Genomic DNA, 22,663 nt, shown 5'->3' with positions numbered 1-22,663 from the left:
CCGCGCTCTGCGCAGACGCGAAGCACACGCGCGCCGGCCCCGTGAGGCAGGCCCCGCCTCCAAAGGCCGGTGGTCCCAGAACAAGGTGCGACTGGCGGAGCGCGCAGGACTCCGGCCCTTTCCCGACCGCTGCCTTGCGGCCAAGGCGCTCTGTGGGCCAAGGGTTTTGCTTGGACGCCTAGGGTTCCGGAGATAACGCGTCCTCTGCAGGGAGCTACCATTTTTGAAAGGGCTTCGTAGGAGTCTCTACAGAGACCCATAAATCTCCTCGGTTTCATCACAAGCCTAAGGAGATACAGATCTAGTCAACTCTTCATCTTCTCACCGTATTTCATGATTTCCACCCGAATGAGAAATCTCGCGAAGTCCTTTGCTTCTCCTTCCCGTGCACCCACCGCATCCAGCCAGTCATCAGATCCAGGCCATTGGGCACCACGTTGTCACACTCTCCGTCCTGACGTCACCTTGCAGATTCATCCCAGGGGTTACAGCACCTGTTGGTTTTCTTCAAGTCTTCACGTTCACACTCTTCATAGTCCAGCTGGAGTAAGCTTTCTCAAAGTCAAATGTGACCATGTGGACAGTGACAGCCCTTCAGGGCTTCCTACTTTTAAGATAAAGTTCAAAGCCCTTAATAAGTCTCAACTTATTGAGACTGGCCCCCATTCCTGATGTTTACCATTTCTTCATTGTTTCTGTACGATTCTCTACATTCTGTCCACCCACAGACAAATGATTCCAGTTGACTGATAATATTAACATCTAATTTGTGGGGGAAAGGCTAGGATTAAATAATAGGCAATAATAGCGTACAAATAGGGAGGTGCACGACTGGAGTTTAAGCTCTCAATAGTACCTCAGAGTTACAAAGTTTTGTTAAGTATGCATGCTAACACTGCAGTGACCACCGAAGAAAGATCTATTGCACATTATTTCCAAATAAACAGAGGAGAAATAAAATGACAAAAAGAAGAAAACATTCTTTAAAAAGAACAAAACCAAGAAAATAGTAGAACAAATAAATAGCACAGAGATCCAAATAAATATATCAGTAATCACTATAAATGTAAAAGGACTAAGCACTCCAATGAAAAGACAAAGATTGTCAGACTGGACAAAAAAATAAAGTCCAATGTATGCTATTTAAAAGAGCTACTTCTTGTGGCTGCTGGGTGGCTCAGTCAGTTAAGTTTCCGACTTCAGCTCAGGTCATGATCTCATGGTTGGTGAGTTTGAGCCCCACATCAGGCTCTCTGCTGTCAGTGCAGAACCCGCTTTGGATCCTTTGTTCTCCTGTCTGTCTGCTCCTCCTCTACTCATTTGTCTCTCTCTCAAAAATGAATAAATAAACTTAAAAAAAATAAATGAGATACTTAAATGTAAGAGTAGATTAGAAAGTCATAAGATGAAAAAATCACAAACCAAGAAAAATAATTAACCAAAAGAGAAATTGAGTAGTAATATTGACATCAGACTAAGTAAACTTTAATATGAAAAGGATTACCGGAGGAAAAAGGTCATAACATAATGAATGGCAAAAAGTCCAATTTTCCAGAGATATATAACAATCATAAATTTGAATGCAACTAATAACAGAACTTCAAATGCATAAAACAAAAATTGATAGCTCTATGAGAGACATTACCAAATTCACCATCTCTCTTAGAAATTTTAACACACCTATTTGGTAAGTATTTCAAAGGGTTGATATAAAGACCATAATCTTAAAAAACAAGTTAGAAATAAAAAAGAGAACTAAAAAGCCCCATGGGTTTGGAAACATACATAAAACATTTAAAATCTGTTCATGTACTAAAAACAAAATTGTAACTGAAGTTAGAAAATACTCAGAACTACACAGTAACTAAAAATAATGTATCAAAATGTGTCCAATGGCAGCTAAAGTGGTACTTAGAGAAGAGTTTATAGCCTTGGATGCTTATATTAGAAAAGAACAAGATCTAAACTTAATAAACCAAAGGGCCAACTTAAGAATGAGAAGAAAAAACAGCATAAGCCCAAAGAAGGAAGAAAGATAATACAGGGAAAAGCAGAAGTTAATGAAATAGAAAATATATATTAGAGAGCATCTACAAAACCAAACGTTGTTTTTTGGGGGGAAGAATACAGCAATATTAACCAAGGGAAAAAAAGCACAAATAGTAATAGAAATTTTAAAAGGATTATAACAGTAATAGGAATTTCAAAGGTGCTACAGACATTAAACAGATATTATAAGTGATAAGGAGTGGTCATGTTGCCAATTAGTCACCTTGGTAAAGTCCATTCTTCCTTCTTTTTAAGGAGGTTTTCTGTGATTTTTTTTTGAAGATTGATTAAGTAATCTCCATACCCAACATGGAGCTTGAACTCACAACCCCAAGATCAAGAGTTACCTGCTCCATCGAATGGGCCAGCGAAGCACCACAGTCCTTCCCTTTTTAAATAAAATGTGTGAATTAGCTGATCTCAAATATTCTGTAAAGCAGTGCTTCTCACAAGTTAATGGGACTTTTGTTAAAATGCAGATTCTGATTCAATGGTCTGAGAATCTACATTTCTAGTAAACTCTCTAAGAGATGTAGATGTGCTGGTCCATATTTGGGTAGGGAGGCCTTAAGGCCTTATCACCCTGTACACTGGTCTTAAGGTCTTTTTGACAAATTCTATCTTGTGTTCTGGGCTGCCTCTTTTCAACACTCACTCCCAAACTCCCAAACCCTTCCCATGCCACCCAGATTCATCAGCTGAAACCTTAAGTAACCTTAAAGAAGCAGGGGGAAAAAAAACATAAAGCAAGCCCAGCACCCTCTAATTTTACTACGAGTTGCAACTCAAAGGACAGCATTCCTAACAGAGGAGACCTGCAATTAAGCCCAGTTTTTGCTTTTGTTTTTCGTTTTGTTCTGTTTAGATGAACCAATTTACTCTGTATTATGGGAAATGGGTGAATTGAAAGTGCTATACAGCCATAATGCGTGCCAATAATTTACTTGTAATGACTCAGATCTGTATAATGTATTCGTTGACAATAAACATTGTGAAAAATTCTCTTTTAATTATGTAAGTGGAATTTCTGTTTGTCTTCATACAGTGTTTCAGAGGCTTATCTTAATTATCCCAATATCATTCGCAGTTGAATAAAAAGTCAGTTTGATGTGCAATGTGGGAGAAAAAACAAACGGTCCTGCATAATGCTTTCTAAAGCATGAACTTTAACTTGAGATTCCCTTTGTGTAAGTCAAGGAGAAATGGATGAAGTCATTTTGCTTGAGTACACACAATGAGAATTTTCTTTTACTTGCAGTTTCTAACAATAATAAGGGTTGTCATCTTTAATATTTAAGCTCAAGGCTGGAGGGGAAAAGATATTTATGCACATGTATGTACAACCGGCAAACATGACTCATCTGTTCCCAAATACCTAGAACGAAGCAGAAAAATAAAGCAGGTTGCTCTGGCTATGCCCGAAAATGTGTAAGCTTTTTACTAAAGTCTGCCTTCGTCACTCGTGTGACCATCACCCTGGGTGTCCCTGTTCTTGTTGCTGCTGGTACTCGCCACGATGTCCTCATTCCAGCCATAGGCCAGGACTGAATAGGTGGGAGAAGATATTTGATAGAGGTCAGGATTATCGCTAGAGCATTACAAGTAACAGGCCCTCGTTCTAGGCCCACGTAGGCGATTTACAAATTCCAAGCATGCAAGGTAAACAAGTTATATACATGATTCTAAGACACCAAGCATAATCTGACTGAAAGATCAAGGGCCTAGGCCACAAAGACATTTGTGATGAAGGCCTGGCTGGACACAGGGTAAGTGGGAAACTGCCTCCCATGCAAACAGACAAATCATTTCTCAAGGCTGCGTTTTCAAGAACCTGGTACAGTTTTTAGACCTCTCGATAAACTTTCCTAAGGAAGTTAATCTAATATCTAGTTAACAGAGACTTTTTCCATATCTGGTTTAAGAATTATAACGCAAGGACTCTTGGGTGGCTCAGTCAGTTAAGCATCCAACTCTTGATTACTACCCAGGCCATGATTTCATGGCTCATGATTTCATACCCGTGTCTGGCTCTGCACTGACAGTGGGGAGCCTGCTTGGGATCTCTCTATACTTCTATTTCTGCCCCTCCCCCACTCCCTCAAAATAAATAAATAAACGTTAGGAAAAGAATTGTAACCCAGAAAAATGGTCACATAATGGTCCATCCTCATGAGATTCTCCTGACTATCCATGAAGTAGGATTGCTCCCACCCTTTTACAGGGGAGCACCCTGATGCCCAAACAAGACCTGGGATTGGGTCAGCTCCATTCTTCCTGAATTTTTCAGACTCTAGAACTCATGAACCATCTGCTCAACTATGCTGTCCATCGTGCAGTAATGTAACACAGCAACTCAGAGGTGGATCTGTCCCTTATAGGTGCCAGTAAACTGGATGAAAGTCACACTTTCTCATCACAAGAACACTAATCTATTCTTCCCCAGAGGAATGGTCTTTAGGTGTTAAATAATCTAGTCACTGAAGCCTTTTAAACATAATCATTTGTTGCTCTTTTTAAGGTCCATGAGAGGGGGAATGTGTGTCTCTTGCTCACAGCCAAGTCCTGTGACCAGACAGTTCCTGACACATAGTTTGTGCTCAGTAAATATCTGTGACTCATTGTTTCACAACCACCTGTTGAAAGAATTCATTACTCTGTGAATAAACAAGAGTTTGTGGAGGAAGAACAGAAAGGTCACCTGTGAGGTCATCCAAAACATCAGAATTATGACATAAGCCTAGTCTAGGACTGCCCATTGTTGGGGGGGAAGGGACAGCCTAGTTAATATGGTTGGTGAGTCTCTGGGAAAGAGATTGTTTATTAGGGTATTAAATTAGAAAACAAAATTATGAAAATATGTATCAGAGCCAACTCTTCAGTATGCGTTTACCTCTTTCTAGAAGCCTTCCCTGAATAAAACCATCCATGTTATTGGTCAGTCCCTCACTTTCCTTGCTTATTTAATTATTTATTCTCACCCTATCTATCCCTCAGTTATTTATTCACAAAACATTGACAGGGCACCTGGGCGGCTCAGTCAGTTAAGCATCCGACTTCGGCTCAGGTCATGATCTCACAGTTTGTGGGTACAAGCCCTGCGTCAGGCTCTGTGCCAACAATGCAGAACCTGCTTGGGTTTCCACTCTCTCTCTCTCTGCCCTTCTCCCACTTGCATGTGCGCACGTGCTCTCTCTCTCTCTAAAATAGATAAACATAAAAAAAACCAAAAAAATTTATTGAACAATTTCTAGAGACCAGGCACTGTAGCTACGAAGGAGAATTTAACAAAAGCCCTGGGCCCAAAAGAGTACAGAATAGGCAAACAGAAAGTAAACCAGGTCACGCAATAGACTTCTGGTTAAGTTGGTAGAATGACTACATGTGAAACCTTCCCCTTCTAATGCGAAAAAACATATTGTAATGCATGCATTTAATATAACACAGACATTGTAATGCACGGCCGTTGTATTCATTTTCTAGGGATGACACACAAAGTACCACCAGCTGGTGGGCTTATCTCTCACAGTCCTTGTGGCTAGAAGTTCAAGAGCAAGGTGTCCACAAGGTTAGGTCCTTCTGAGGAACCATCACAAATCTTAGAGCTTCCAATCAGTCTTTTAGGGCTTTGACTACTGAACAACCGAGGATCCTCAAACACACAAGCAGAGCCTCCAATGTGAAGAAGGTCAAAGTAAACAACTGCAAAAAATGAAACCAGAGGAAATGGAACTAATCAGGGAGGAGGGATCATTGAATAATAGCTCCAAATAATATTTTTAAAAGAAAACACTACAGCTTTAAAGCAAGGGTAAAGCACTATACAATGGTAACAATTAGGGGTTAAGAATAAGCTCTTGGAGGGGCACTTGGGTGGCTCAGTCAGGTAAGTGTCTGACTTTGGCTCAGGTCATGATATCACAGATCGTGCCTTCAAGCCCTGAATCAGGCTCTGTGCTAACAGTGCAGAGCCTGCTTTGGATCCTCCGTCCCCACACTGCCCCCTCAAAAATAAACAAACATTTTTTAAAAATTTTAAAGAATAAGCTCTTGGAGATTTAAAACACAGACCACAGCCAAAAGAAAATATTTTACACAGGGTTTGGTAGGTAATGTTGAATAAATTAATGCAAATACTAAACAGGTGAAAAATATGAGAGAAAAGATCAGAAGCAAGGAAGGTTATTCCAGGAGGTCCAACATCTGACTAAGAGGAGTTTCAGAATGAGAGAACAGAGAAGAAGGACAGGAAAATAATCACTGAGCATTTTCTAGAACTGGGACGCAAATTGAAGGAGCCGATGGAGTAACCAGAACAACAAAGGGAAAAGATCCACACCAAGGCATGTTGCTATTGACAACAGAGATAAAGGAATTTTCCCAAAAATTCACCAAGGAGGAAAAAATAATAGCTTGGCATCAGGCTTCTCAACATTGGGTGCAGAAGATGGGGGACAGAGAGTGGGGATGGGTAATGCCTTCTAAATCCTGAGGAAAATGGTTTCAACCTAGAACTTGACTCTCTACTAACCTCACTCAGATATGAGACAAAACAGATTTCCAAACATGCTACAGGACTCAGAATCTCTACCCTCCATTTTTTCTGTCATAGGAAGTGAGTGGGCTTTATGCTCTGGAAAGATGAAGGAGTAAACCAAGAAAGACAAAGAAGTGGATCCAGGAAGGAGTGGATGTAACCCAGGAGACAGGTGAGGAGGAATTTCAGAGAGACAGAAGAGCATTATGGCCAACCTGGAACAGGAGGAATTTGGGGAGAGAAGACTGAGAAAGGGGGACTCCCCAAGATACTCGAGACAGTCACTAGGAGAAGATAAAAGGCAGATGGATGACAGAATTGATGGAGTGTTTGAAACAAAATGAGTAATATCCACATACTCATAATCATATGATTTAATTTAAAATAGTGATCCATCATAACAGATACCAGATATCATCTAAAATGGATACATCAAGAACAAATCATGTATGCATATTACCTAGTTAACGTGAGGGCAGTTGCCAGAAGCAACGGATCCAAGAGTTCAAAGTGGTTGCCGCCAGGTGTCAGAACTTGAGTGCCCAAGAAGGGGCAAGAAGGGGTTAAGGATTGCTGTGATTTGTTATCAACCTTTGGGAACTATTTGATTTTCAACTCTATGTACATATGACTTTGATCACAAATTTTAAACTAAAGGAGAACAAGCACAGTGGTAAGTGCTATGAGACAGAGTGGAGAGGAAGAAGCACAGAGCCTTGAGTGGTGCATCGGCAGGGAAAGTTTCCTAGAAGAAGCTGGTCACAATTATATGATCCCCGAATTGGGTGCCTGTTTCATTCACTCATTTACCCACCATGCTCCAGGCACTGTTCTAAGTTCTGCATCTGTATCAGTGAATAAGAGATCTAGATGTGAGGCACCTTGGTGGCTCCGTTGGTTGAGGGTCTGACTTCGGTTCAGGTCATGATCTACGGCTCGTGAGTTTGAGCCCCACATTGGGCTTGCTGCTGTCAGTGTGGAGTCCACTTCCCATCCCCTGTCCCTCTCTATTTGCCCATCCCCAGGTTGCACTCACTCTCTCTCTCTCTCTCAAAAATAAATAAAGACTTAAAAAAAGAGACAGAGAGTGGTGCCTGGGTGACTCAGTTGGTCATGCATCCGACTTTGGCTCAGGTCATGATCTCACAGTTTGTGAATTCGAGACCCGTATTGGGCTCTGTGCTGACAGCACAGAGTCTGGAGCCTGCTTTGGATTCTGTGTCTCCCTCTCTCTCTCTTTGCCCCGACCCGCTTGCACTCTGTCTTTCTCTAAAATAAACAAACATTAAGATTTTAAAAAAAGGAGACCTAGATGCTGTATGCTGTTTTCCCCAGTTGCCCGTGAACAACTGATGCTCATGGGTTCTTTTATATCCCCACACAGCACTTTGAATAATACTGTGCTGACATGGTTGGTAAATAAATCCTGGTCACATGAGTGAATGAAGGAAGGAATGAATGATATAACCCATACAACCCACAGCCATGTGAATAGAAAGGCTTCACACTCGTGAGGATAAAGAGCATTTCTGGAACATCAAGTATAAAGAAACTTCTCCTCTAATCAAATAGCAGTATGTTTAGAGAAAATTTAGAAATCCAACATCTCAGACACAAAGTTCCCAGATCTCTCCTTAGTTCAGTAACTTTAGTTGCACTTCGCCTCTCAATGTTGCAAAAAAAATTCCCATAAAATGGGAATACTGATACCTCATAGCACCTCCAATTGTTATAGGAATCAACTGAGATGATGCCTTGTAAATTGTAGGGCCCTATAAACACTTTAATTCTTTTATCTTTGGGATTCTATTTTGCCTGTCACTTTTAGAATGATGGGAGCTTAGAACCTTGAATTTCATGGAGTCTAGCCTCTCATTTGATAAAAGAAGAAACTGAGGCTCAGAGGGGGTTGGTTATCCAAGACCACACAGCCGAGTTGTGCAATGTTGAAGCTGGAACTCATGTCTTCAGTGCTCCTTTGTGTTCCATACACTTTGTCCCCACTCTGGGTTCAGAGATTTCAATCCAGAGTCTTTCAAAAGTTCCATACTTGAAAAGTAAAATCTTATTGGGGCATGCCTGGTGACAGAGTCGGTTAAGCATCTGACTCTTGGTTTAGGCTCAGGTCATGATCTCACAGTTCAGGGGATCCAGCCCCGTGTTGGGCTCTGCGCTGACAGCATGAGGCCTGCTTGGGATCCTCTCTCTCCCTCTCTCTCTGCCCCACCCCTGCTTGCTCTCTAGCTCTCAAAACAAATAAATTTTTTAAAAATTTGAAAAGTAAAATCTTGTCTTTAAAAATGAAAAAAGAACTAATAAAGAATGAGAGAATTCAAAGTGTTGCAAACCAGAAAGTCCTAAGGCCCAAATAACGATGTTCAGCTCTTGAGTCTAATGGAATCTCCTTATTCCAAGTGATGTGGACTATTGATATACAAATAGGGTCTGTAAGGAGGGTCCTCACCAGGGGAAGCCCAGTGACAGCACCTGGTGACATCACCAGGAACATTAACCCGGGAGACTGTCCACAAAAACTTCACAGTAGTTGAACAGAGTAAAGGTGAGGCAATGAGTGAGTGATTCTGTGGCCCCGAGGAATATGGTCTGTTATAACGAAAGGTGAACGAGGAAGCAAGCCACTGCCATGGCCATTGGCACCACATTCCCAAGGAGAGCAGCGAGTTTCCTTTAGCAGGTGATATCAACCTCTGTGTTAACTAAAATGTCAATTTTGTTGGTGTTGTAGTTTATTTTTGATTTGCACATTTGTTTTTATGAATCAACGTACAGGAGCCATGGAGTTACAAGGCGTTTTATAGTTGAAAGTAACATTACTATAGAAACACTTAACCTGACAATAGGGATCCACATGCTATTTCCCTTTAAAGGGGGTCCAAATGTTGCTCAAGCCTAACAAGCCTAAACACACTCAGCAGGCAAGGGGACGTTCTTCCCATGTGGCCCCCAGAGGCAGGCCACATTATTATTAACAGAAGCACAGAGGAAGGAGAGAGAAAATCTGTCCTGGCATATATCAAGAAATCTGGGTCTCCTGGAGCCATGGATTTCAAAATTTTCTCTAGTAGGCTTATAATATTAAAACCAAACATTCCTTTCACACATTTTTTAGGTGACATTTAAAATTTTCTTTTTTAAAAAAATTATCTGAGGGGCACTTGGGTGGCTCAGTCGTTAAGCACCTGACTTTGGCTCAGGTCATGATCTCATGGTTCATCAGTTTGAGCCCCACCTTGGATGAGCTTGAGCCCTGCACTGGGTGAGCTTGAGCCCTGCATTGGGCGAGCCTCATTTCTCTCTCTCTCTCTGTTCCTTGCTCACTTGGGCCCTCTCTCAAAAAAAAAAAATTACTTGAGGGGCACCTGGGTGGCTCAGTTGGTTGAGCATCCAACTTCAGCTTAGGTCTTGATCTCACGGTTCATGGGTTCAGGCACCCCATCAGGCTCTATACTGACAGCTCAGAGCCTGGATCCTGCTTCAGATTCTGTCTCCTTCTCTCTCTGCCCCTCCCCCATTCGTGCTCTGTCTCTCAATAATAAATAAACGTAAAAAATTTTTTTAAATTACTTGAAAGAGAGAGAGAGCAAGCGCATGCATGCTTGCTTGTGAGGTGGGGTGGGAAGAGGAAGAGAGAGAGAGAGAGAGAGACAGAGAGAGAGAATCTTAAGCAGGCTCCACGCCCAGTGCAGAGCTCTATGTGGGGCTCAATCCCACTACACTGGGATCATGACCTGAGCCAAAATCAAGATTCAGACGCTCCACTGATGGAGCCACCCAGGCGTCCTGACATTTAAAATTTTCATCATAAGTTACAAGAGTCACAAAAGCTGTGCCTTCCAGTGTGTTGTAAACATTGGCATTTGAAAAACAAATGGTTACAAAACTCTTTTCAATATATACAACAAAGTCTAAGTATGGACGCAGACTAGGAGAAGAGGGGAAAGCCTCCATCATTCATTTAAAAAGGATGCGAATCCCTCTTGCTTACCTCTTGGAACACCTGTATCACTCCTTTTTCTCCCTGAACCCACATTTTCATTCTATCTCTCCCACAGAATTTTACCTCCGGGTAATGTGTGCATGCTTCAGGGTAGTCACTGATCACCCTATTATGTGTCCCTGACACAGGTGTGTGCATACAAATTGGACTTTTATACTCTTTAAATGTCTAGTGACAATGAGTTCCTAAGCATTCCTTTCTATCTGGGGTGAGTTTTTGCTACAAGTATCATTAGTTCACAATTGATCAAAACAACATAAATACATTTCAAATGTTGGTAAGTAATCATTACAGATAAAAGTAAAGTGTGGCTGAAAATGTCCCTCTTAAAGAGATGGATTCAGCCATAGTGAACATGACCAATTATAGGAGCAAGCCAGCGTGCAGCTTCAGTTCCATTTCTGGTTTTCTCACATACATAAGTTCTATAACTCGCAGTTCTGATAAATAAATAGCAGGCATTTTGTTACAGCAATGGCACACTCCATCCTTTGAACTCCTTCCAAGGGATATTTCAAAAATCACAGACTAATCCATCTTCAAAAATTACTTTTACTAATCTATCACTTGACAACTCAATTAGGTCCTCCTCCAATTTTATTAAAAGCCCCCCAAAAAAAAGAAAAGGAAAAAGAAAAAGAAAAGGAAAGGAAAAGAAACCATCTGATTTACAAAAAAAAAATTGTTATTCAGTCATTGGAGTCATTTTTGGGAAAATATAACCAAACAGGTTCTACTAAGACTTAGTAAATGATGATTAATTATACTCATTATTCTTTCACTTAGGCATTTTATTTCACCCAATATTACCAACAAGATTTTTAAAAATCTAAATACTGTTAATTTCACTATGCCTTTACCAATAGAATATTTTTGATAGAATGCTCTTACCTCATCAAGGGCTTTAAACCTACTTATTCAGGACGTTGGAGCAACCCTTTAGCTCATTTCATTTACAAAAAATGGCTGTCATATAAATGAATTGGCAAAGACAGTCCTCATTATCCAATCAATCAGCCAAATTAGACTTCAGCTTTCTGCTAGAAAGAATTTGCCTTCCTTCACCCATTCAAATGAATGTGTTCAGATACATCTCTGGGATAACACAGAGAGCAATGGAAAGAAAGCACAGACCCACCGACTATTTTCCTCCTTGCTCATGTTCCAGAGGCAAGTGCTATGCCGATAGGGGATAAAAGAGGAGACATCCTTAAAATAGTCCAAACACTTAATCTGGACTAAACCCCCCAGCTCTGCAGCTGTGGTTTCCTTGAACAGAAATATGCGTAGACAGCATGTTAATGATGCCTGATTCAACACTAGTAAGTCAGATGGCTTTGGCTTGGTGTAGCCAAGTGTTTACATTCTGAGACGTACATGAGAAGTGTGCTTTTCTTCCATAAGGAGGAGGAAGGGCAGTTGGAAGGGGAGACTGGCAAATGAGAGCTGGTTCTTTCTCAGACCGGTCATTACCAGGCAGGTTCCCAAGGACATTGGGGATTTGGGATTCCATTTGCATTAACCCAACTCCAGAGTTTCTACTGCTGAGGAGCCCAAAGACTTCCAGGGAAAGCTGGATTAAGAAAATGCACCCCCGCCGCGGGGCGCCTGGGTGGCTTAGTCAGTTAAGCGTCCGACTTTCGCTTAGGTCATGATCTCGCGGTTCGTGGGTTCGAGCCCCGCGTCGGGCTCTGTTGCTGACTGCCAGCTCAGAGCCTGGAGCCTGTTTCAGTCTGTGACTCCCTCTCTCTCTGACCCTCCCCTGCTCACGCTGTCTCTCTCTCTCTCCTAGAAATAAATAAATACCGTTAAAAAAAAAAATGCACCCCCAGGGGCGCCTGGGTGGCTCAGTTGGTCAAGCATCCAACTTAGGCTCAGGTCATGACCTCACAGTTCCTGAGTTCAAGCCCAGCGTCGGGCTCTGACTAGCAGCTTGGAGCCTGGAGCCTGCTTCGGATTCTGTGTCTCCCACTCTCTGCTCCTCCCCCACTCGTGCACATTCTCTATCTTTCTCTCTCTAACATACATTGTAAAAAAGAAAAAAAATGCACCCTCAGATCCCCAGCTTCCTTGGGACTCTTCCTGGTCCTGACCCTCCTAACAGAGTTTCTAATACCACTCACTCAGGAGCTTAGAAAGTGGCCCTTCTGCTGACACATCCTGTAACATTTGTGGATGAGGCCCAGATGCCCCTCAGGCCGCCAGGCCCCGCACCCTCTCCAACCCCGGGCCCCAGGCGGGGAACAATCAGGTCCACAGTGCCTTTTGAAGATTCATTTCAATGTACCAAGAGGTGCAAGTTAGGGACCAATGATTCAAACAGGCTCTGATTCTAGGAGACAAGACTACCGAAACAGCACTGCGAATTTTAGCTCAGCCTACGGAAGAAAGTCCAAAGTTTAACTGGTGAAGGTTCTAATCCAAATTGTGGAGAAACACCGTTTGCTAGTTCACACATCAGTGGTTCGGTATCAGGTATGAAAATCCAGAAATCAAGAAAAGGGAACCCCAATAAAGTAACACGGGGAAGACTTCGCTCAACTCGCCTTTGGAAGTCTTTAAAAACAAACAAGAAAGCAAACAAGCATGAAACTTCTCTCTCCTGGAGCAGAGGTTAGAGCACTTCTCCCAGAAAGCTTTGGAGCGAGGTTTATATTGGATGGAGCTAAAAAGGCATAGGAATCCTGCTGATGCCCTTGAGGCCAGCGGTGTTGGGAGATCAGTTCAAATCCAACCCTCTTGGAGGATGGGAATGCAGGAATCCGTAGGAGGCACAAGAAAAGAATGTGCCTGTCAAGTCTCCGTGTCTCGGGGCTTCTGAAATAGGTGGAAATTATGGCTCAAGTCCCCTCACCATGGGAACATCTGGGATATAAGCACTTCTGTGCATATTAAGAGGACTATTTATAGTTTTCTACGAATGTTAGGGAAGGCAATTATGTAAAATACTACTGTATTATTAGGTATTTGAAAAATCCCAGGCTTGCAATTTTAGAACTGCAAAGATCTAAAAGCAACTGAGACTTCTACGATCTGCCTACTCCCAGCCCCGGAGTGCTGGTTTATTTTCTCGATGCAGCGACGCGACTAAACACCAGCTGAAGTCTCAGCTGACACGGAGAAATGATGTCACGAGGCTTGCCCACCCTGCTGAAGTCATGTTGGTGCTGGCTCTACACTCAGGCTGAGCCAGAGGGAAATACGAACCCGACTCGCCTCTGGGATCGTTTGGAAAATCCCCCTGCGTATAAATGTGGCTGCTCAGACTGAGAGGAGGAGGCTGTGCGCCCCAAAAAAGAGTCTCAGCTAAAAGGGGCGTCTGCTTTGTAACACCACGCCTGAGGCTGAGACCGGGGGATGTGGGCAACTTTCTGAACACTGGCAACACTGTGATTATGTAAGATCGTCATCTTGGGCTTCAAAGCATATTTTTGTGATCGTTACAGTCTGTGAGCCCAGGACAGCAATATTAAAGGCACCAACACTTGTGAAAAGCCACCAAGGTCTGGCTGCTTCGTTGCTTCGTTGGCTTTTGGACAAACTTTTGTTGTGGTGTCTTCTCACGTTTCCCAAGAGTTGACGGCAGGGCAGGAGGAAAGTCAGAGGACAGGTCTGTGCCTGGGCTCCAGTGCGATGGCACTGGGTTTCACCCTCAGTGGCACTTCATGCACTGAGTACTTGGAGACCCAGGGCCCTGGGGGCTGACCTGCCTGCACCTGTCTCTTCTGGAAAATTTTTCACAGACATGAATGATAAGCTTAGAATTATTTCATGCTATAATACTGTAGTGAGAACTGATGTAGCTCAGTTGGTTAAGCATCTGACTTCAGTTCAGATCATGAACTTGTGGTTCCTGAGTTCAAGCCCTGCATCGGTCTCTGTGCTGACAGCTCAGAGCCTGGAGCTTGCTTCAGATTCTGTGTCTCTTTCTCTCTCTGCCCCTCCTCTGTTTGAACTCTGTCTCTCTCTCTCTCTCTCTCTCTCTCAAAAATAAATACTTAAAAAATGAAAAAAAAAATTAACTCATGAAATAGGGGCACCAGGGTGGCTCAGTTGGTTAAGCATTTGACTCTTGATTTTGACTCAGGTTATGATCTCACGTTTTGTGAGATCGAGCCCCAAGACGGGCTTTGTGCTGATAGCGTGGAGCCTGCTTGGGATTCTTTCTCTCTTTCTCTCTCCCTCTGCCCCTCCCCTGCTGGTGGGCATACGAACTCTCTCTCTCTCAAAGATCAATAAATAAATTTTTAAAAATTTAATAAACTAATTGTAGATTACACTTAATTCTTTCTAAATTAGAATATATATGTGTATGTGTGTGCATGTATACAAATTTATATGTGTGATATATGCACACACACACATTTATATGACTTGCATTTGCAGGACCCCGAGAATATCACTCTTCAGGGCACTGTGGGTTATGATCCGGGCGGGGGTGGAAAGAGCATCAAATGAGAATCGTGGTATTCCAGACTCCGGTCTGTGCTTCGCATTCATGCAGCCTTTGCCAGGATGCTTTCTGCAAGTTTCTTAGCTTCTCTAGGCCTTCATTTTATCTGTAAAATCAGTGTGTGTGGGTTCTTGAGATCATGCTTAGTCCCCAGTCACTTACTGGTGAGATAAACCATATACTTGGCTTCTCTGGGCAACATCTCTGCCAGCCAAGTGCTTCAAAACACAACACGCAGAAAGAAATAAAAAAGCCAGAAAGCTCAGGAACAAAGATGGTACGTAAGTACATAAGTACACACACATGACATTACTTAAAATAGGAAAAGGCTGGGAAAACTCACATGGTTAACTAGATGACGGACCTCTCATAAGATGGAATGATATATAATCATGAAAAGGTGCTAAAAGCATTTAATCATACGCAAAAAAGTTCATAATATACTATTAAGGAAAAAGAAGCAGGCTATAAATAGTACACGCAGCATATTTCCATTTTTGAAAAATAAAATGTATAATAATCATATACTATACATATGTATGTGTTTTAACAAGAATTTTAAAAACATTAAAATGTTGACAGTAGTATATCTGGGTTGTGAATGACTTTATAACAATTTCCTTCAACTCATTTGTACTTCTTATATTTTCTTTTTCTTTTTTCTTTTTTTCTTTTGCAAGAGAGAGAGTGCATGAGCAGGGAAGGGGCAGAGAGAGGGAGAGACAGAATCCCAAGCAGGCTCTGTGCTTCAGCACAGAGCCCAATTTGGGGCTCAAACTCATGAACCATGAGATCATGACCTGAGCTGAAATGAAGAGTTGGACACTTAACCGACTGAGCCACCCAGGCACCACATGTATTTCCTATATTTTCGTCTAACTTTTTAAATCAGAAAAAATCATTTTAGTTAAAAATGCAGGCAAATAGGGCAAAGAACTGCTGAAATCATATTGCCAGGTCTGGAGCATTGCAAACAGATCTCTAAGTCCTTGATTTCTGGGAGTTTTGAGCCCGGAGAGTGGTCACACCATGTAAACATGCCTTCCTAACCACCCCAGTGAGCAGATTGACCTTGAAGACCGGTTACAAGCACACGGCCCTCAGCCACCACCACCCCGGGAATCAGCCTGGTCCCAAATCTGGGTCTTATGAATCCCTTGGAAAGTCTTAACCTCCCGGAGATTGAGAAAAACCGGCCTGCACACTTTTCAGAACCGATGGACCTTTTTAAAAGAAAAACTTATGATATTATCTAGTTATTCTTGACTTCTCAACTTACCTTTTTATATTTAAAACACGTGCATTGAGTATCTGACATTTACATTGGGGAAATATACTTGAAAATTGTGATGTTTTTCTTAACTGACTGAGCCACCCAGGCACCCCGATTGTGATCTTTTTCTAAGGAATTGCCAAACCTTTACAAGTCTTAAGGACATTTTTATTCATAGCTGGCAACCGTTTTACGACTATCCAAAAGTTTGCCCTGGAGTTTTGGTCATGTAATAACTGATGTTTAGTTATATTTCCATGTTCTATTGCATTTAACTAAGAATAAAGAATGTAGAGAAAATCCTAGGTCACAGAGCCTCTGTATATTATACAGAAAATTCCCACTTAAAATTCTTTTTTTGTTTGTTTGTGTTTAATGTTTACTTGTGTGAGAGAGAGAGACACACAGAACACGATCAGGGGAGGGGCAGAGAGAAGGGAAGACACAGAATTCAAAGCAAGCTCCAGGCTCTGAGCTGTCAGCACAGAGCCCAAAGTGGGGCCTGAACCCACAAACAGTGAAATCATGACTTGAGCAGAAGTCAGACGCTTAACCAACTGAGCCATCCAGGTGCCTCCCTTGACTTATAATTCTATTGTTATCAATTACAAAGGTTAAGAAGGGAATATAATAAGTAATGATAACTAGCCATTTGTTGAGTGTTTTCTAGTTGTTAAGTCTATTATATGTGTTTTCTCTTTTGATGAGGTTGCTAATGCAGCCTACCTAATATAACTCACGTTATATCCACTTTATAGATGAGGAAACCGAGGTTAGTGAGCTATGGAGCTGAGATTCAACAGAGTATAACTTGAGAACTTCGTAAGTAGTCTGTGGCCAGCAGCTTCACACTGGACACATGAGAAGCTGTGGGAACACCCTTAGGGGCCACTTGCCAGGAGCCCTCAATGTGATGCCAGAGTTCTATGCTTAGGCCTGAAGGCCTTGCTGCCAAAGTTAGAACATCCACGTGTATATGTGTGTGCACATGTACACATATGTGTTCATGTATATATGTACATTTTCCATCTGACAAATCCAATACATGTGTGCACCCCACTCTTCCCCATAAACCCGGAAGTGATATTTCTAAATTGCTACCGCCTTGGGTGTGTCTGGCTTCTTGGATTTCTTCTCATCTTGGTGGACGTGTGGCCGATGCCACTCCTGCTTTCTGATTTGTCTCTCCAGAAAATGTTCTTGATGAGTGGGCATCTTTTTGCCTCCCTGGCTGGGCCCCTCACCTCCTCTGTGGGCTCCAGCACAGTCAGCCAACCACAGGAGGAGGAGAGCTTCCGGCGGGTGCTCGGTCCACAGCCTGTCCCAGGCTTGCGCACCTCCTGAGAGGGGGCCGGACAGGGCGGGGTTTCCAGGGCTACTGCTCTGTGCAGGGATGATTTGGACAAATTTACAAATCAGGGCTTGATTTGGAGCTTCATTTTCTGGACCTTTTGCTACTTTCTTAAACATCTCCATTATAATCAAGACCAGTTTTCCTGGGGCGCCTGGGTGACTCAGTCGGTTAAGTGTCCGACTTTGGCTCAGGTCATGATCTCCCGATTTGTGGGTGCAAGCCCCATGCTAGGCTCTGTGCTGACAGCTCAGAGCCTGGAGCCTGCTTCAGATTTTGTCTCTCTCTCTCTCTCTCTGTCTTCTCCACTCATGCTCTCTGTCTCTCAACATAAACAAATTTAAAAACATATTAAATTTGTTTTTTAAAGGCCAAGTTTCTAAAGCATCTCAGGACAATCTGCAACTCTTAACAAACATACCCCCTACTGTTGCTTAAGGAAGTGTCTCGTAGGACTTTTAAATAAAAATGTGAACACGTGTGCCCGCTTGAGTAGTCTTCTGCACCCTTAGTCTCTGAATTACATAATGAGAAACTGCTAGAAAGGAGAAATTAAATTGAAAAAGTTAAACAGTAGAGCCGTGAGAAGAGGAAAAGAGGCACGGGAGAAAGGCTGCCTAAATCCTGTTGACTTAATAACGAAATGGGAAAATGTGGGTGTGAAAGAAGGATTACAAAGCTATTAGGAGATTGGTCATCAGGGTGGCAATTGAGCCACTGGCCACCGATGGAGCAGAATTGCACCACGGTGGCAGCAGAAGGAAACCAGAAACTAGAAAATCGAGAACGAAGCTTGGAGACTGCTTATAATGCACCTACCCATGCAGGTGATTTAATTTCACCTTGAACCACCCAAATCCTCTCTTGCATATTAGGTTCCACGGACTGGCATTGTTTGTGGAATTCTTGTCATCGTCTGGGAAAGAGGAACAAAATTACAAAGGCCAAAAGCAATTACATTTTAAATAAACTCAAGCCATATTGAACTCTTATCATCCCCACCCCCGCCCCCATACTCTACTTCTTCCTTTTAAGCTTTAAGGATTGGGAGGCCACTTGGTTATTATTTTTGCAAATCAGAAATAGAATTTGAAACATGTAAAACATGGCCATATCCTAAATCAAACAAAAATGCAAATTAAGTGCTTTAGAGAGACAGTCGTTGAGAAATACCTTAAGGAAACAGCGCCTGATGTTGAAAACCTCCGAATGAAACCGAGTACCAAGGTCCCAGGCTGGCCTTTCTAAATAAAGGCCGGCTGGTTGAGGGGGACAAGTCCTGCTGGAACCAAGACTGGGAGAGACGGTGTCCTTCATGGGGCCTCTCCTCGTGTTCCAGACAGCAGATAGTATCTCCTTGTCCCAGAAACACAAGACGCGACTTTCTGCCTTCCAAACCTGAGCCTGGACATTCCCCATTTGGACATTCCCCATTTGGACATATAAGCAAGAGATGGGCCGGGCAGAGAGAAGATGGGGAGGTTTGTTCATAGTAGCATAATGAGTGAATCTCCCAGTAAGAAGATGATTCCCCAGGAAAGTCACCCCGAGGGTCCCCCTTAATAGTAAATTATGGCTGAGGGTATTCAACTGTACCCCAGACACCTAAGGGAATTATGGAAACTGCCTGACTTACTTTTACAAAGTGATTTACACCCAGGGGTGTAATCTGTCTCAATAAATCTGAAGCCTGTACGCAACAGTCTCCTTCTAGGGTAATAAGAAAGCAGGGCGATTTCAATTATATAGTTATTTACCACCACTCCATTCAACTTCCCTGAGAGTCAACACCGAAGAGAGTAAACACAAGCTTCTTTAATTTATTCTGTCACAGGAAGACCGTTTTCTCATGTCATATTAGAAAATAAAGGGAAATGCAGGAAAAGAAGAGTCTCTCTCTCCCTCTCTTGTTTTCTCTCTCTCCCTAGGCACACCCCTGCGATGCTTTGAGATTTCTATACCAGGGGCATTTCCAAAGGACGGAAAGCTCCTGTGCCCACAGATGATGGAGCAAAGGATGTCTTAGTTTCAACATGACTGCTCATCGTTTCACTTCTACCTGCCCGTCCTTGGGTTCCGCAGCTGGCTTCATAATTGAAAGGTGAACTTCAAGTTCAATTAGTAGAACAATTCATTACCTTGCAACCAGAAGCAGCAGCTGAAAACCAATTTTAAATGAGATCTGCCTTCTGTGACTTCATGCGGGGAGTCTTCGGTTCACAAAACTCTTTTCAAATGTAATATTTATTGGGGGGTATTTCCCAAAAGGGTATTTGCTAAAGTCGCTGCTGCCAGAGGTTGAAAATACCGTTCACGTAAAAGCAGCTTTATTTATATAGCCAGAGAAGATTTATGTCATTATTATCGATTAGATGTTCCGCCCATTTTCTTATCAGCTAGGCATCTCCCCAAAATGAAAACCAGTGATAAGAAGCTGTGCAGTCTGAAATATCCATCAGGTTTGACAGAACTAGGTCTGCATTTAGGAAAAGATGCTGGAAGTCTGGAGATTTCCGCCCAAACAGAAACCGTCTCCTCTGTATAGTCGGTCATCAAAATCTCTCATCAAACTCAAAATCATAAGACACACTCACACTGATTCAGACAAATTACTTCTCTTCCTGAAAATGGTTCTTTAAGTCTAAACTTTCAACAAGGATTCTAGCCATTTCAAAGTGCATTAAAAAAAATCTCCTTTTCCTCTCACACCCTCCAGTTCTTCTTAGTACAAAGACAACAGCTGGGTGCAAGCCCATAGACTGTTCTGGATCTAGAAGTTACCTTGTTTCTCAGCTGGCAGGATTTCTTTTTTTTCTTTTTTCATGTTTATTTATTTTTGAGAGAGTGAATGAGCGGGGTAGGGGCAGAGAGAAGGGGGGACAGAATATCTGAATCAGGCTCTGAGCTCACAGCAGAGCTCCCGATGCGGGGCTTGAACCCACAAACTGTGAGATCATGACCTGCACAAAAATCAAGAACCGACCTTTAACCGACTGAACCACCCCGGTGCCCCTGAACTGATTTCCCAAACAGAAGCAGCACCCAGCTCTGGGTCTCCTGGTGGGGCTTGTCCGGCAGCGGGTGCAGGATTCCCGTCATGTGAGTGAGGGGAGCCTGGGCGAGGTGGCCCACGACCCTTTGGACCAAGGACAGAGGCCACACGTGCAAACCCACTGCCTCCTGTCCTCAGTTTGGAACCTTGGCTTGAAAACTCATAGCTTGTGAAGACTGGGTTTTTCGGTTTGCAAGGTGCTGCTGTTGCTTGGTTTGGCTTTGGTCTTGGTAGAAGAAATTCCAGATTCTGTGAAAGATAACCAGTGTTAGCTCACAGGCTTTTCAAACACCCGCTTCACAGAAAAGGAGAAGCCTTGTGACTTGGGGCTGAATTTTTTTTTTTTTTAAATCACAAAAGCTGCTGTGCATGAAGATTGTTTTGAAAGATGTGCTGGGCTTTCATCGCAGGGAAGTAATTAGAAAATATAGACTTGTTCATGTGTGGTTTAATTTTATGTTGTAAAAAGGAGTTGCCTACAGAGTGATCAAACTTAGCATCGGGGCAGTGTAAACGTCACCTGCCTTCTGATATGATGCAGAAAGAACACAGCCTCCATCTCTGGACAGACGTCTAGCCCAAAATGTTTCACCTGAATCTAGTCATCAGGGAATGGCCAGACAAATATAGGATGTGGGAAATTCTACAAGACAATTGGTGTGAGTAAAAAAAAATTCAAGTCAGGGGTGCCTGGGTGGTTCAGTGAGTCAAGCAGCCGACTCTTGATTTCGGCTCAGGTCATGGTTTCACAGTTGTGAGTTCGAGCCCCACATCGGGTCCTGTGTTCACAGTGTGGAGCCTGCTTTGGATCCTCTGTCTCCCCCTCTTTGTCCCTCCCCTGCTCACGCTTGGTCTCTCTCTCTTTCTCTCTCTCTCAAAACTTAAAAAAAAATTTTAATCAAGTAATGTAAAACAGACAAGACAAAACCAAAAGCCAGAGGGACTACTCTAAGTTAAAATTTGTTGAGGCTGCAAGAGACGTAACAACCAAAGGCAGTGATAAGCCACAGCTGTGGGATGAAATGTTTTTAAGTGATAAATTTTATCAAAGACTCTTATGGTATTTGAATATGGACTGTAGTCAGATATTATTAAATTAATGTTAGCTTTCCCCCGTGTGATAACACTGCTCTGGTGCTGGAGGATGTCCTTTGTGGTAGATGGTCGCCGCCGAAGTATTTAGGGGGGAGTGTCATGATGTCTGAAACTTTCAAATGGTTCCGCCAAAGCATACATTTCTAAAAGAAAAATAATATGCTGTCTAGGGAAGAGAGAGGACGGGCTGTAGAGTTCCTGAAGCATAGAGTATATTGTGCAGAACTCACCTGAGCTGTTTTCCCCTTTGTTCCTGGCAGCAGATGTAAAGAATATTTGATGGTTTGATTCATACCTGGGAGTGAATTCAATGCTGCAGCTCTAAGGAACCAGATAAGCAACTTCAGGTGCCAGAAGTAAATTTGTCTCCCTTGGAAATAGGACTCTAATAGTGGCCTGATGGACAAATACACGTGGCGGGTCTTCTTTTCATTTCTCGTTCTGAACTCGGTCCTGTTTCAGAAGACTAGAGGAAGACAGGTTAAGGCTTGTCAAAGTCAAGGCCAATGTGGTGGACACTTTGACCACGGCCTCCGGCTGCTGTGACCATTTCCATTTCCATTTGAAAACTATGCAGCATCTTCTTGCTATTTTGAGGACGGATTGGGAGCGGGAGGAAACAACTTATTTTCAGAACGGCTTTCCACTTCTCACAGGTACCAGGCAAGCTCTGGATGCGAGAGCCCAGGAAGCTTCTGTTCCTACCCCTTCTGTACAGGCCACCACGAGGCTGGTGATCAATGCAGAGGAGGAAGGGCCAGGAATGAGACCCAGCGAGGTGTTGCACTGTTGGTGGACCAGTCAGGAGCAAGTCAGGACCACCACCAGATCTGAGAGA

General features: G+C 42.8%; 1 long non-coding RNA gene across 3 annotated transcripts in view; it reads right to left on the bottom strand.

The window, feature by feature from the left end:
• Positions 1-1,468: 1,468 nt before the first annotated feature.
• The window catches only part of LOC144242718 (uncharacterized), a 55,069-nt gene continuing 33,874 nt past the window's right edge, over positions 1,469-22,663 (bottom strand). For 2 of the 3 annotated variants that reach the window (XR_013338436.1, XR_013338435.1), the window contains exons 5-7: positions 22,121-22,291; positions 18,498-18,594; positions 1,469-5,748 (exon numbers count right to left, since the gene is read on the bottom strand). This is a non-coding gene — a long non-coding RNA (uncharacterized LOC144242718). Of the gene's footprint in view, positions 5,749-18,497; positions 18,595-20,438; positions 20,980-22,120; positions 22,292-22,663 lie in introns of those variants that run through there. The other variant, XR_013338437.1, reaches the window with a different exon arrangement.

This window comes from Crocuta crocuta, unplaced genomic scaffold (genome assembly GCF_008692635.1).
Source record: "Crocuta crocuta isolate KB4526 unplaced genomic scaffold, BGI_CrCroc_1.0 scaffold36, whole genome shotgun sequence".
NCBI lineage: Eukaryota > Metazoa > Chordata > Mammalia > Carnivora > Hyaenidae > Crocuta > Crocuta crocuta.
The sequence above is the reverse complement of the archived record's forward strand: the minus strand, read 5'-3'. Positions and strand labels throughout refer to the sequence as shown.